This window comes from Belonocnema kinseyi, chromosome 1 (assembly GCF_010883055.1).
Source record: "Belonocnema kinseyi isolate 2016_QV_RU_SX_M_011 chromosome 1, B_treatae_v1, whole genome shotgun sequence".
Taxonomy (NCBI): Eukaryota; Metazoa; Arthropoda; class Insecta; order Hymenoptera; family Cynipidae; genus Belonocnema; species Belonocnema kinseyi.
Window position 1 is genome coordinate 106,397,880 of NC_046657.1, and position 13,380 is coordinate 106,411,259.

At 28.0% G+C, this 13,380-nt stretch overlaps 1 protein-coding gene across 1 annotated transcript in view; it reads left to right on the forward strand.

Annotated features, from left to right (window-relative positions):
• The window catches only part of LOC117174160, a 97,837-nt gene that overhangs the window by 46,531 nt on the left and 37,926 nt on the right, over window positions 1-13,380 (forward strand). The window lies entirely within an intron of this gene.

A 13,380-nucleotide genomic window follows, 5' to 3' on the forward strand; every position in this document is an offset into this window, starting at 1 on the left:
TCTCGGATATTGTTTTCTTGCGAAGATAGTAGTGTTTGATCAAAACTCGAAACTCAGATTTTTCCATATTAAAAAAAACTCGGAGGTTAGTCGCTTCTCAGTACTGTAACTTATAAATGCGTAAACATAAATGGCTGAAGTTTTGACAGGCGTCATTTGAAGTATCAAGCTCGACGAAAATGGTTCACATTAGTGAATACTAATGCCATCTCTTAGAATTTTCAGGTACTTATCAGACTGCCTAGTACTAGTGGTGATACTAGTAATCCTAGTAGAAAGTATATTAGTACTAGGTGTACTGGCGGCTCCAGTAATTTTTGTAGGGATATTTCTACCGGTTACCCTAGTAATCCTAGAAAGAGTATTCCAGTAATGAGAAATACCTACTTTCTTTTTACTAGTTTTTTTTTATACGTGGCAGTTTCCGAAACGACGAATATTTTCAAGTTTTTGCCAAAATATTTCCAGGGCACATAGTTTTAATAACTGCTTAGCTATACCTTACATTGTCTTAAATCAATATATGAGGACTCACCGAGTACCAATAATTTGCTTATGATTTCATGTAAATAATATAATCAAATTTTAAAAAACTGTTATAGTGATTTTTTGTTCATATTTTAATTTCTTTTAATTGCTTGAAATATTACAAATTTACCGATATTCTTAAAAATAATATACCCTTAATATTTGCAGAAATAAAATAATTAAATGTCTTTAAACAATTTAGATGAAAAAATTCAAAATTCTGATATTTTCACGTAGAAAAAAAATCAGCTATTGAATTAACATAGCTTGCGACTGAGTTTTTGAATGCAGGTTGAGATTTTATAATTTATATCTATGGTTAATTTTGTTTATAAATATTTAATAATACATTTTCATCAATGTTTGAGACTCACTTAGAATCTCAACTAAGTGTTAAGCTATTTAAATGCAAAGAACGATTGTTTTCTACAGGAAACTAACAAAATTTTGAATCTATTTATCTTAATTGCTTATAAGCATTAAAATTGTTTTATTTCACAAAATATAACAAGTAAGTCTTACAAACATGTTTGTTTTTTTTTTAATTGTATTATTTTGTTAAAGATTGAACAATTTTGTTAAAAAGTCATACTTCTTGGCTGCAATCTAACTGATTTATTGGAAATTCGTCCTTTTGGAGTGAAAATTCCACTATTTAGTTAAAAAATAGAGATTGATCTTTTTAGTTCAAAATTAATTTTTGTTTGTTTGAATAATCATCGATTTTGTTGAAAACTCGACTTTTTCGTTGAATTTAACTGTTTTTGGTTTAAAACTAAAATCATTGTTGGTTTAAATATCAACTTTTTCATTTTTTGTCGAAATCCAACTTTTTTCTTGTTAAAAATTGCACTATTTAATTGAAAATTTCGTTTAAAATTGATCTTTATTTGTAAAAAATGCATCTTCATGGTTGTCATTTTTTTTTAAATGAAAAGATTGCTGTTCTATTCTAAGTTAAAAGTGTTGATTTTTTAGTTAAAAATTCAACTACACCAGCACCGAGTTTCAGTCAACCGCTTTGTAATTATTCCTAGAACTGCTGTCCCACGCAATTTCTCAGGGGAGCAGCGCAAGAGCGGTTGCGACTGTCGCCTCGGAAGGGCTACAATTCGTGAGTACTCAGCCGAGTGTATTGCGCAATATTATACATTCCAATTATAAACGGTTCAGGTGGCCATGACTGTTTATGTTTCTTTTCCTCCAATTTAGTTACAAGGTCAGCGTGAGACAACCTCCGATACTAACTAAACCGAGAGTTGTATGTATTAGGTTAGAAATTCATGTATTTCGCAGCAATTTTTTTTTTTTCTAAAGAAAATAAATCTTTTGAGTTAAAGCTTTATATTTTCGTCTGGAAAATCATTTCTATGGTTGAAAATGTTTCTTTTTTTACTTGGAAATTCATGTATATTGTTGATTTCTTGTTTGTAAAAATTTGGTTTTTTAAATAGAAATTCAACTATTTTGTAAAAAATTAATTTCTTAGGTTCAAAGTTCTTTTTTGTTTGTGGTTAAAAATAATCTTCTCAACTAATAATGTAACTATTTCAATTTCGCTAAAAAAAATTTTTTTGAGGCTAAAATTTTTTTTTAGATATAAAGTCGTCTTTTTGTGTGAAAAATTCAGTTATCTTAGTGTAAAATTCATATTTTCGTTTTGAAAATTCATCTTTTTCGTAGAAAATTAGTTATCTTAGCTTTAAATTCTAACATTTGGGATGAAACTTTTCTTCCTTATTGACTGCAAAATCTTTCTTGATTGAAAATACAATTCTCTTATTAAACATTTTTCTTTTTGATTTGAAAATCAATGTGTTTCGATTGCGAATTTTATTTGTTTATTATAAATTCATATTTTACGAAATTAATTAATTTACAATACATTTAATTAACAATTGTTTTTTGCTTAACATTATTAATCTGCAAAGTTTATATTTGTTTTTACGGTTGAATGAAACTGCATACTCGCACATTGCGCCAATAGAACTAATAATCCTATTAGTAATACCTAATAAAAATGTTTAAAGACCTCACATTTTTTTAAAATTGATCCGACTGCTAATCCTAATATTTCTAGCAACACAGCTAATTTTTCTGATACTAGAAATATTTTCTCTATTGATTAAAACCACTAGTTTTCGAAGCAGAACTAATATTCTCAGTATTTAAAATGTTCCAAGTTCTTATGTCGCCAATAGAACCAGTATTCCTGTTAGTGTTACTCAATCTAAAATTTTAAAAGACTTCCGATTTTTAAGAAATCGATCTGCCTTCTAGTTCCAATATCCCTAGTAACAAAATTAATATACTATAGTAGTAGCAATATTTTCCCTAGTAGATACAACCACTAAATTTCCCAGCACAGCTAGTGTTACGAGTATTCAAAACATTGCAGGTAGTTACTGTCGCCAATGGAACCAGCATTTTTTTATAATACTTAAGGGCATGTGACACAGCTAAATACCTACATTACCGACCTCACTTTTTCAGTTCACTGAATGTTTTTTTGAACCTAAGAACTTTTTTTGTAAATAAAATATCGAGCTGAAACTTTGGAAAATGTATTAGAGTACAATAAAGTACGTTTAGGTACTGCATTTTGGTAGGAACTTCACTGAAAATTATTTCATCTTTTTTCTGAACCTCGACATTTTTTGAACGTTCGAACTTTTTTTCTACATAAAATATCAGTCTCAAACTTTGAGAAGTGCAAGAGCCGCAAGAAAACGACGTTTAAGTGCAAAGCTTAATAATGAAAGATGTAAAAAAAATTTCAACTATCAATTCCATCGGCATCAGCCGGTAACGATGTACACGAAAATACGAACCCTCTAGAGCCTCGTCTAGTGGCCGCCAGTAAGAAAGCTTTGTACTTAAACGTAGTTTTCTTTCGGCTCTTGCATTTCTCAAAGTTTGAGACCGATATTTTTTGTATAAAAAAAGTTCGAACGTTCAAAAAATGTAGAGGTTCAGAAAAAATATGAAATAATTTTCAGTGAAGTTCCTACCAAAATGCAGTACCTAAACGTACTTTATTGTACTCTAATACATTTTCCAAAGTTTCAGCTCGATATTTTATTTACAAAAAAAGTTCTAAGGTTCAAAAAAACATTCAGTGAACTGATAAAGTGAGGTCGGTAATATAGGTATTTAGCTGTGTCACATGCCCTTAATTAAAAACTTAAAAAGACTTCAGATTTTCAAAAAACACAATATTCGTGTAATTTCTTCTAGAACGAATGTCGGATATAACTCGTACCTACACGTGTACATTCAATCGAAGAATATAATACGTACCTCTGACTATATATATACTCATGTTTGAAAAGTTGGAGTAGGCACAGCAGTGATTTAACTCAAGTCCATAAAAAGAAAGTAACAGATGGTTGTGGGTGGCACTAGCCAGTTAACAATGAAGCCAACTGTGTGTACGTAACCAGAAACAGTTTATTTTAAAGCTCCTTCTATTCATCAAAATCTAAACCATTCGAGATATTAAGAAATAATGTGAAATTCTACTCTTTTCTTTCAACTTGTGAATAAAAATGGATATACTTCCGAAAAGGTCACTCTAGTCTAGTCTAGAATATTGCCTTGTTACTTGGCTTAGGGCTACCTATTGCATCCTAGTTAAAAGTTCTAAAAAGACAACCACTTTTTTCAAACATTTTTTTATTTATTCCGAAAAATACTGATCGGAGATAAAAATGTTTGATCTGAAAGTTGTAGATCTTATCAAATTACATTTTCTTCTATTGTTCTAGTTTTTCCCTAGATTTTGCTAATCAATGTTGTTGAAAACCGGATTGGCTTTTCATTATTTGAAATTGTTTTATATCCTTAATTTTAAATTTATAAAACTCTTTCTACAAATAATGCCTTTTAATAAAAGAATCATAGAAAATAGAATGTTGGAATATGTTCTTTTATTAAAAAATTCTTAGATTTTAAAGATGAAAAAAGTTTCGAAAATTTTTGGTTTTTGGTTCGAAAATTCGTTTCTAGAGGTAAAAATTTAATCTGTTTTTGTTTAAAAATTTATCTCTTTGGTTGAAAACTGAAAATAAAAATTTAGCTATTTAATTCTTGGCTAAAAATCTGTCTAATCAATTTTTTGTTAAAAAATTGGTCTTTCGAGTAGAAATTGAACAATTTGGTTCAATATTTATCTTTTTTTTATATAAACTATTTATTTAAAAATTCATTTTTTGGTCGACGATTCATAATTTTAGTTGAAAATTCAGTTCTTTGGTTGAAATTTTAATTTTTTTTTGTTAAAAATCATTTTTTACATAAAAAGTTGAACTATTTAATTTTGATTGGAAAATTATTTGATCTTTTTAATTACAACTTCAAGAATTTTTGAGCAAATTCATGTATTTTATCTAAAAATCTTCCTTTTTTGTAGATATTTCAGTTTATTTGTTGAAAATTCATCTTCTTTCATGAGAAATCAACTATTTGGTTAAAAATTCATTTTTTGTTGTTGTCAAAGATTCATAATTTCAGCTGAAAATTCATATTTTTAAGTTATAATTAATTTTTTTGTCTGAAAGTTCAATTATTCCATTTTGGTTGATAAGTTGTCTTCATTAGTTAAAAATTCAATCTTTGGTTCTACATTAATTTTGTTGTTTAATGATTTATAATTATAGTAGAAAATTCATCTCCGTGGTTGAAAATGTAGTTATTTAGTTGAAAAATCGTATTTTTGGTCAAATGTTCATCTTTCTCGATTGAAACCATAACTATTTGGTTGAAAATTATTCTGTTTTGGTTCAAGATTTAACTATTTTATTAGAAGTTCGATTTTTTAATTGAATTCATCTTTTTTCTCTCTAAAATAACAATCTTTTTTGCTTGAAGTATCAAATATTTAATTTTTTACTAAAAATTTATCTTTTTGTGTTGAAATATCAAGTAATTGGTTGAAAGTTGTTCTTATTTTTCCCTTCTATTAGTTTAAATAATAGATACTATAAAATACCAACATTTTCTATTAAAACTAATTCTAGATTTTAATTTAGAAATTTTCTGAAAGAACAAAACAATAATCGTGCACGTAACGCGCGTGTTTGTTTTCTAGATATCTTAAAAAGATATATTAAAATTAAAAACATTTGTTTCTAAATTAATTATATCATTTATTATATTTTTGGTGGAAAATTGATCGTTATTTGTTCAAAATTCAACTATTACATTTTTGATTGAGAATTCTTCTTTTTCAATTTAAAAGTTAACTACTTAATTGAAAGTTGAACTGATTCGTTAAACATTAATTGTCTTGATTACTTTGTTGAAGATTGGTTCTTTTTTGGTTGAAAATTATTTTTTAAACTGACAATCTATCTTTTACATTATTGGTTGAAAATTTTTGTAGTTTGTGGTGTAGTTTTGTTTTTTGGAAAATTAATATTATTGATTTAAAATCTAACTTATTGGTTAAACTAATTTATACAAATATGATTTTATTAGTAGAAGATTCATATCTTCGGTTAAAAATGTAACGGTTTTGTTGAAAATTATATTTTTTTGGTTTGAAAATTCATTAACTTAGTTGAATTTTTTTCTATCTTGACTGAGAAACCTTTTTTAGCTAAAAATTCAACTCTTTAGTCGGAAATACTACTTTTTGGTTTGATAATTTATATCTTTTGGTAAAAATTTGTTTTTTTTTTTAGTTAAAAACGCAACCGGTTGGTTAAAAATTAATCTTTTTTGGTTAAGGATTCAACTATAAAAATTAAAAATTTACAAATCTTTCTCGCTTGAATTTAACTGTTTTTGATTTAAACTTAAAATCTTTTTTGAGTGAAATATAAACTATTGTATTTTTCGTTAAGATATACGTTTTTATATTGAAAACTCAGCTACATTGTTAAAATTTGAACTACTATATTAAACAATAATTTTCTTTTTTAAGATTTATCATTTCAGTTGAGAGTCGGCCTATTTTTAAAAAAATATAATTATTTTGTTGACAATTTAACTGTTTTGTTGAATATTTGTCTCTTTGGATAGAAAATTCGTCCTTTTGCATGGGAAATTAAACTCTCTTCTAAAAAAGTCATTCTTTTTGACATGAAAATATATTTATATGGTTGAAAATGCCCTTATTTTCGGTTAAAGTGGAACTTTTTTTGGTTTAAAAATTCGAACATTTCTTGTTGAAAGTTTATCCTTTTAGTTTGCAAATTTAACTATGTGGTTGAAATCTCCCTATTTTCTTGAGAATTAAACTGACTTTTTAAGACATAATATTTGTTCGATTATTCAACAGCTTTGTTGAAAGCTATACGATTTTTTAAATTGAAAATTAATTTTTGTTATCAACAGAATTGTTAAACTAAATTCTTTTTTCATTGAAAATTTGAGCCTTTGGTAAAAAATTCGTCTTAAAAGTTAGGCTGCTATATTTTCGGGTTTGAAAGTGAACTATTACCAAAATATTCGACATGTTAGTTTTAAAAAAATTAACTCTTTCACTAAAATTTCTTCCCTTTGGTAGAAAATTAATCTTTCATAGTTGGAAATCCAACTATTTTATTTAAATTTGAAGCGTTTTGTATATTGAATTTAATATGGCAACTATACATTAATTTTATTAAAAAGAATTTATTCCCACACTTTCATGAAAAATCACCTCATTTCCTCTGTCTTGAGATCTTAAGTTTGGGACTAGTCTGTTTAAATATTAAATTTGTATCTGTTTTGTTTAATGTTACGCGTTTGTTAAATGAAATAAAATAACATTTCTTCAGGGGGGAACGGGATTCGTATTTGTGACGTCAGCCTTGGGATATTAAGTCCGTTCTAATTATTCAAATAACACGATCTTTCCGCAACACCGCTCCGAGACAGATCGCTGAACAATCTCTCTAGCAGTCATCCCAGGCGAAGAGCTTCACAAAGTCATCATGTGTAAGATCCATAATCTTCACTCTAATCACACCCACTAAGTAAAGCTCTCCACGCAAGTCCATCAGTCACACATTTCTCATCAACTATTTTTCTCCACACTTTCCCGTTGATACTGCAAATCTTGATAGCGAAGGAATATATGAGGTAAGAGCGTGCTGTGAATTATTATTTTATTATGACTTGAATGTGTTCGGTTGCGTATGTGGTAAACACGTAGGTATATTTATATCCGCGAATACAGAAACTGCATGTGCGACTCTCATGTTACATAAGTTCTATTGTACTGCAACAGCGCTTAAAGGCTTAGTCCATCTGCGCTCAGGAATCCTCGCAGTGTAATAATCGCGAATACGGTATCTATTATTCGAACCCACTTGTGGTAGGTGGTCAGTGACATACGACTACGGATAATCTACACAGCTTATTACCATAAAGCTTATGATACTTTTCAATGAAAATGAATTAATTATAAAGTGCAATGATCGCCACACATGCGTGGGAGAAAATAACAGTTGTGAGCATTTTGTAAATAACGTTGTACATCTCATTTTTGATGGTAACTGTTACCAGGCGTCCTTCTTAGGAGATATCCTAACTTTTTATCGCTGTCCTGACTTTCTAATTTTTTGGGTTTTGTAGCCCGGGACAGAAATATATAGGGCACAAAATTAGCATATGTCCCGAAATTGGCAGAACCCAGATTTGGTATAAGGCCCAAAATTGATATAGGGCCCAAAGTAAGCAATGAGCTCAAAATTGACGTAGTGAACAAAATTAAAAAAGGGCAGAAAGTATAAATACAGAAAATAATAATAATAATTAACATACTGTACAGATTGTAATTATTTATTTAAATAAAATTGTGCACCTCGAAAACGATATTTTTATATAATTTCTAAACTTAGGGAATGAAAATACAATTTAACTATTTTGCTCAAAATTCAACAATTTTATTAAAATCCAAAAAGTCAATCTTTTTGTTTGAAAATTCTACTGTTTTCTTGAAAATCAGTCTTTTTTGTTTGAAAATCAACTATTTGGAACTACTTTGTTAAAAATTAAATTTTTTGGTTGATGATTCAATTTTTTCATTCTAAGCCCCCTTTTTTGAAAACTTATTTTTTTCAGGATTCGTTTTCAATTGTTTATACATTAATTTTTTAACTACAAATTTAAATATTCTATTTGTCGGTTTAAAAATGATCTTTTTTACTGAAAATTCATGTATGTGGTATAATTACATTATTAATAGATTTTATGCTTTCACGATGATTAATTTTGGTAATAAGAGATATTTCAGGTTTCACTTGTGTAAAAAACTACAAATTGTTTGCCGACGTGTCGTGAACTTTGCAGCTCACATCTTCAGGGCTGACATTATTCGGTTAAAACTTTAACTATTTTATTGACAATTCATCTTTATTTAAATTATTTTTTCGTTCAATGAAAATGTAACTTCCATTCTTTGTTGAGAATTGACCTTTTGCCTTTAAAATTCATGTTTTTTCTTAGAAATTCATGTTTTTTCTTAGAAATTCATCTTTTTGGTCAAAAATTGAACCATTTGGTAAAAACTTTTTTTTTAATTAAACTATTATATTTGAGAATTAATTTCTGATTGTTTAAAAATTAATTAAGTAACTACAAATTTAACTATTCCATTTTTTGTTAAAAATAAACATTTTTTCAATGAAAATTCGTGTATTTTGTTGAAATTAAATTATTGCCTTAAAAATTAAATTATGTTGTTGAAATATGATTTCTTTTGTTAAAAATTTAATTATTTTGTTCGAATATTTTTCATTTCATTTGGAAATTAATTTTTACTGAAAATGTACCTACTTCGTGGTCGCTGAAAAATGCATCTTCCTTAGTTGAAAATTAAACTATTTAGTTAAAAATGTATGCATTTTTTTTGTTAATTTGTCTTTCTAGTAATATATGAGTATGTTTAACAATTAATATTTTTCGTTGAAAATTCATATCTGAGGTGAAAAATTTCACAATTTTGTTGAAAATTTGTTTTTTCCAGTTAAAAATTTATTTTTGCAACTGCGAATATAACTATTTTATTTTAGTTTGAAAAATTATTCTTTTTAGTTGAAATTTTATGTATTTAATTGCAAAGTCGTCTTTTTATGGAAAATTATTCTTCGTGTTTGAAAATAATTTTTTTTTGTCGAAAATTCAACTATTATATTCCAATATATTTTTTTCTATTGAAGCTTCATTGTTGTACTTAAAAATTCCTTTCTTTCGTTAAAAATTCAACTATTTTGTTGAAACTTGATTTTTTTGTTGTTCAAAATTAATTTTTTTCTAAAGAAAATTTAACTACTTCGTATTTGTTCGAAAGTGTATCTTCTTTATTTGATAACTCAACTATTTAGTTGAAAATTAATGCATTTTATAGATTACTTGTTTTTAAGGTAAAATATTATTCTTGTCAATGAAAATTCATCTTCTTGGTTGACAATTTATTTCTTAGTTTAAAAATTGAAACATTTTGTCCACAATTTTTATTCTTTTTTTCTGCCAAAAATTAATTTGTTTACTTGAAATATAACTTTTCGATTTTAGGATAAAAACGTACGTTTTCTGTTGAAAGTTTATGCTTTTTGTTAAAAATTCGTCTTTTTTTAAAATTTAAAGTAGTATTTATGGTTGACAATTCGCCTTTTTGGTAGAAATTTGAACTATTTGGTTAGAAACTCATTTTTTTTATTTCAGATTTATCACTTTAGTTGGAAATTGATTTCTTTGGATAAGCATTTAAATGTTTTGTTCCAAATTGTATTTTTTTATTGTTGAAAATTATTTTTTTTTACAGACAATCGAACTACTCCATGCTTATTTGAAAATTTATCTTTCTTAAATGAAAATTCAAACATTTGGTTGAAAACTTTTCCAATTTGTTGAAAATTCGTGTTTAAGATAGAATAATTAACTTATTAATAAAAAAATCATATTTTTTGCTGAAAATTGGTCTCTTTAGTTAAAAATTTAACAATTTCGTTGATCCTTTTTTTACGTTTAAAAATTACTTTTTCAACTATTAATATATCTATTCCATTTTTGGTTAAAAATTTATCTTTTTTAGTTGATAATTTGACTGTTTGGTTGAAAATGTATTAATTTTATTAAAAATTCTTCTTTGTTGGTACAATATTTATATGGCAATATGGTAATTCTGCTTAAAAAGATTTTGATTCGGAATGATCTTCTCATTAAATAATTAATTGAAAAGTTAATCTGAATCAATGGTACAAATTTCATCATAAAAAAGCTGCTGCATTTTGAGTCTCATTTTCAACTTTCTCCCTTGAGGCATTCTTGTCAGTTCTTGATGCAGTGATAATAGGAAATGATAATCCTCATCCAGATGATTAGTTTCACTTTGAAGAAAACTAGACGTATCATTATTTCTGATGACTTTCAAAATTTGAACGTCATCTTTATCAATTGTAAGTTTATTTTTGAATGTTGATTGTTCTTTTTAAGAATTCTCAAAATTTGTATCTACATTTTGAGCAGAATGTTGAGTGAAAATTTGCATTGGACTCTCTTACAAAATTTTATTCAAATTTCTTGCTTTAATTTGAGAAAAATCATGAAAAACGTTTTGGGATATATTTTCTATTAAGTTTTGAGGCGAATTTTGAAAAAAATGTTTGAGATTAACTCTTATATATATTTTGAAGCACGTGAAGGTCCGTTGCAGGTGAATTTTTTGGCACGATTTGGGGCATATTTTTGAACACATGTGCAGCTAAATGTTGAACCACCTTTTGATACTCACTTTGAGGGATATTTTGAGACACAGTTTGATCACTTTGAGGCCTATTTTCGGGCATGTTCTGTTTCACTGCTTTTGGAAAATTTTCTGCCAAATTTTGAGCTGCAATCGTATTCCCAACTAATTCTCCATTTACATTTTCCCCATTAACAGAACCCTTTCGAGCTTCATCATTCGAGCTTCTGCTGAAATTTCTAGAATTCCTGAGAAATTCCAAAGTCTTGTCATTCTTTTCAGCATCCTCAAGCAAGATCGTTACATCCCTTCGAAGCATGGAAATCTTCTCCAACAGATTCCTGAATCGATCGACTTTACGTTCCACACCAGGTTCAGGAGCCTTCTCATTTTTCCAAGCATCGTCATTTGTTCCTACATCCACAATCTCTTCCACGTTACCAAGCAATTCAGAAACTTCTCCTTTATTTAATTTATCTTTTCTCATAGTAATTGTGCTTCCCTTTCAATTAAAATCCCCACTTTCCCTCTCCTGTTTAACAATAATTGATTCATGCAAAGCGCTGATGACATCCTTGAAATATTTTTCCATTAAATTCATTTTTCTGTGAAAAACCAATTCTCTATTGATTATTATCCTCTACATCTCCTGAGATTTGATTAAAATTTTCGATAAGCCTCCTTTTTTCTCTTAGGTGAAGATGAGACTTCCTTCAAGGTTGTTCTTATGCTTTTTTTTCTTGGAAATCTCAGTTTGAGACCCTTATCTGAAATGAATTGATGTGCAGACTCGTATGATTTCTTTTTTCTCAAAACCACATCTGATAAGGAAATTCGAGCCCTTTGTCGATTATTTTCGTCCTGATATCTACCAGAATTCACCAATTCCTTGTTTTTATTCAAGTTCAAATTTGGAGATTTTCTATCAATTATTTTCAAACATAAGGAAGCTGGACAAGTCTGAGGTCTTTCAAACTTTAATTTTCTTTCGAATTTTTTACCAAGGTTAAAGTTGTTTGCATTCTATTTCCCTTAATTTGAATGTTTGATGATTCTTAATCAGATGTTCAAATGTTTGAAGATTTTGAAGATTCAAGACTTTGAATTATCGAGGAATGATTTAAATTTGAACTTTCTGGTTGTAGGTGAAAACTTGAAGAGCAATTCTACAATTTTAAGGAGGATTTTATTTTAATAACTAGAAAAATTTTATAGAAAAGTAAGAAAATACATAAATAAGATTATTTTATTCATCTGATTTTTTCCAATCCGCAATTTCAAATTTCGAGAGCTCTTGACCCTTTTGGCTGGTCTCGATTTCCTTATATATTTTATTAATTTCCTTCTTGGACGAAGGTAATACAATTTTAAAATGTTATTTTCTTCTTCATAAAATGTATTTCGAGTTTGGCAACTCTTATCAATCTTCTTTTTCTTATTAAAAATAAAATAGTCTTTGGAATTTATGACAAATGTCCTTTTTTGAACCTTTGCCTGTGAATATTTTCTTAATATTATTCCTTAGGTTAAGCAAACACGATTTACTGCATTTCATTTACTGTATAAGAGTTAATTATATCAAGGAAGTGCAGTTATCAGCTTCTCTAGTCCACTTTAATGTAGGGTGAGTGACCCAGTGAATGAACACTTAAGGAAATCACTGATTACAACTAGTCCATTTCACATTATAATAATTGATTATTGTTACAAAACTTTTGAAAATAAATTCTTAAGGGTTCAAATTTCATAATCCGATAAAGAAATGTTTTTTTTTACCAAAAAGCTTTATAAAAAAGAATTAAATAGTGCAAAATTAACGAAAACACCAGTGAATGAACACTGTGAGCAAAGATATTATAAACGTAGATGCGGTGCGGGCTTAGTTTCCCGCCATAAATATAGACGGCGCGTCCGGCGAAAAAAGTAACTTCCCCTCTACCCACCGCTCCCCGTAGAAAGCACCCATCGATATAGTTTGCCAAGAGCCACTTTGAGCGCTGTAAGCAACTCTCGGCACACGCGGCACACGCGGCACACCTTCGAGGCGCACTGATGGTAAACTTAGCTTGGACAAAAACCATTTGGATTGAAAGTAAATTGCCAATTCAAACATTTTTACATTTATAACTTTGCAAAACTTGGTTGTTTTAATAAATACCACAAATATAAGTCGATGA